The following is a 3,056-nucleotide window of genomic DNA, read 5'->3' as shown; positions in this document are numbered from 1 at the left end:
TGGCTCAAAGGCTAGAGATCATGAGGCTCCAAAAATCTCAAGTTCTAAGATCCTAATGGTCATTTATAGTTTCTGGGGCTTTATAATCATAGATTCTCTTATAAGAGATCCTGGATCTAAGAATCAGAGATTCTGGAGCCTGCCGTTCAAAAGCTCTAAGAGTAGAAGGATAGACGGTTCTAAGGTCTGTTTTAAGATATGACATTCTAAAGCCTAGTCTAAGAACCTAGATTCCTTGGGTCTAAGATTCTAGATCAGATGCTCGAAGGTTCTAGATGATTATACTCTTAAGATTCTAACATTGGCTGTTTTATGTTTCCAGGCACTGCACGATTCTATGGGTCCATGACTGTGGGTCCTAAACATCTAAGATGCTCCCTTGTCACTAGACACCAAAGTTAATCGTCTCTAATGTTGGACATGACCAAATCCTCTGTGCTGCATTCCTCTTTTTTAAGACAATACTCAAGGTCTAAGACAAGGTTCAAGAATACACATTTCTATTGGCACTGTAGTTTAAGATTTAAATGTTCAGAAATGAAGCTGTGGCTCAAAGTGATAGAGCACTAACCTTAAGCAAAAAAAAAAAGTCTCAGTGTCCAGGCCCTGAGTTCAAACTCCACGACCAAAAAAAATTTTTTTTGGAAGCTATGCACTGGTGGCTCACACCTGTCATCCTAGCTACTCCAGAGGCTCAGATCTGAGGATTGTGGTTTAAAGCCAGCCCAAGCAGGAAAGTCCGAGATAGTCTTATCTCCAATGAACCACCAGGAAACCAGAAGTGGAGCTGTAGCTCAAAGTGGTAGAGCACTAGGCTTGAGCTGAAGAGCTCAGGGACAGATACCCAGGTCCTGAGTTCAAGCCCCACAGCTGACCAAAAAAAAAAAAATTTAAATGTTGTAAGATTGTAAGGGTCCACAAACCTGGGACATGAGTATGATCCTAAGGTTATAACTTTGTAATATTCCTCTGTGTGCCAGGTACGCTTCTTCCTTCCCTCACATGGGGATGTGTCCCCCCCACCCCCCTCCGGTCTGTGCAATGCATTAGGGATGCTTCCCTCCCCCCCCCCCCCCAGGGAATGGACATCTCTCTTCTTTTGGGCCATGCTGCCCCCTTGAGCCAGTCCCTCATCCTTGGTCCACAGAATGTGGACTCAGGAGCCTCCACAGGGGCTCATAAAAACAATGTCAATCACTGCTCTTGTCTCTTGTCTCTGTTCACCATGCTTCATCTCCTCTCCTTGGCAATTCCATTTCCCACATGGGAAAAAGAAGGATTGATGAGCCAGGCACTGGTGGCTCATGACTGTCATCCTAGCTACTGGGGAAGCTGAAATCTGAGGATGTGGGTTCAGAGCCAGCCCAGTTAGGAAAATTGGTGAGATTTCTTGTCTCCAATTTACCAGCAAAAGGCTAGAAGTGGAGATGTGGTTCAAGTGGTAGAGTTCCAGCCTTGAGCAAAAAAAAAAAAAAAAAAAAGTGAAATCATGATGTCCTGAGTTTAAATCCTAGTACCACCAACTCCCTGCTCCTCCCTCCAGGAAGGACTGTTGAGTGTGATAGTACACCTCTGTAATCCCAAGTGCGTGGGCAGGCTGAAACATGAGGATATGGAGTTTGAGGTCATCCTGGGCTACAGAGCCAAATCTTATCTCATTAAAAAGAAACAAACAAAAAAAAAAACAGAATAAGATGTAGATTTGGTGGAGTCTGGGAATTCTTCCAGCTAGAAATAAACATAAACAATGGGGAACAAGGAAACCACCCGCTTTCAGAAAAACCTGTGGTGAGGAATAAGCCTATTCATGTAAGCCTATTCAGGATCTTACTGATATCTGTGTATATCTAAGGTACATGCTCGGGCACACCTGGCCACGAAGACACATCTAGTAAGACTCACAAAAAAATCACAGAGAATGTAAGGTCCGCCCCAGGAGCGCTTCAAGCAGACGCCCCCACCTGGTTAAGTCTCCACCCAGTTACCTGGATGACCAGCATACCTGGAGTCAGTTACCTCCCCCTTCCCTGAGGTCACATCCTAATCCACCTGGCCATACTCCCCTGCCCCTGCCCTAGATGAGGCAGGGCCAGTTGGGGGTGGCCCCTTCTCTCCAGCTATGCATCACCTCAGCCACAGGCAAGCAGTTTGGTAATAAACTTTTCTCAGCTGCCTGAATACTGCCATAAGCACTGGCAGTAAATCAGTAAATCAATCACACACACACACACACACACACACGGAGAAACCAACAAGTCCTCAACACCCCCCCCCCCCAACAGTTCAGACTCGTGGAGACACAGGCGCGGGAACACCTCGACCCACAGATTCACGGGGGAGGGGGAGGGGAGTGGACTTCCTCCGAGATCAGGCCCCGCCGCATCCCCACCAGGATCCCCGGCTGCCCCTCGTTCCTGGGTGGGCCGCCCGGCTTCAGATGGAGAGGGGGATCCCGGGCAGCGCCCGGCTGCCCCCTGGTGGCGGGTCCCCGCACAGGTCAGTCCCGGCCGGCCTTCGTGGGGCGCTGGGAGAGGAGCGGAAGCCGGGCGTGGGTGGGGGGCGTGGTGTCCGAGCTGGAACCTCGGGGCCCACGTGAGTGTCTCGTCCCGCCGCCGCGTGGGTGCTGGCTGCCGCGCACGAGGCCAAGGCGAGACCTGGCTGGCCTTACACATCTGGGCTGCAGACCGTGACCGCCGTTTATGTAAATATGTTGCCAAGGACCACCTTTTGATGTGTATGTGCCGATCCTGGGGCTCGAACTCGGGGCCTGGGCACTGTCCCTGAGCTTGGGCCGCAAGCTCCACTTCTGGCTTTTTTTGGTGGTTCACTGGAATTAAGGAGTCTCACGGGACTTCCCCCCCGCGATCCTCGGATCTCAGCCTCCGGAGTCGGCGTGGAGACACCGGCGCCTGGCAGCCGCGTCTCTTGCGGGTGTCTGGCACCGCGCACCTCGATTGGACGTCTCCGTGGAGTTCCGTCTCCTGAGTTCAGATGCGACCCGGGGTGCGGCGTTCAAGGCCTCGCTGCCGCGGTTCCACGGCGTTTGGAGATCGATC

Source organism: Perognathus longimembris, chromosome 20 (assembly GCF_023159225.1).
Source record: "Perognathus longimembris pacificus isolate PPM17 chromosome 20, ASM2315922v1, whole genome shotgun sequence".
Lineage (NCBI taxonomy): Eukaryota > Metazoa > Chordata > Mammalia > Rodentia > Heteromyidae > Perognathus > Perognathus longimembris.
Note: the sequence above shows the minus strand (reverse complement) of the source record.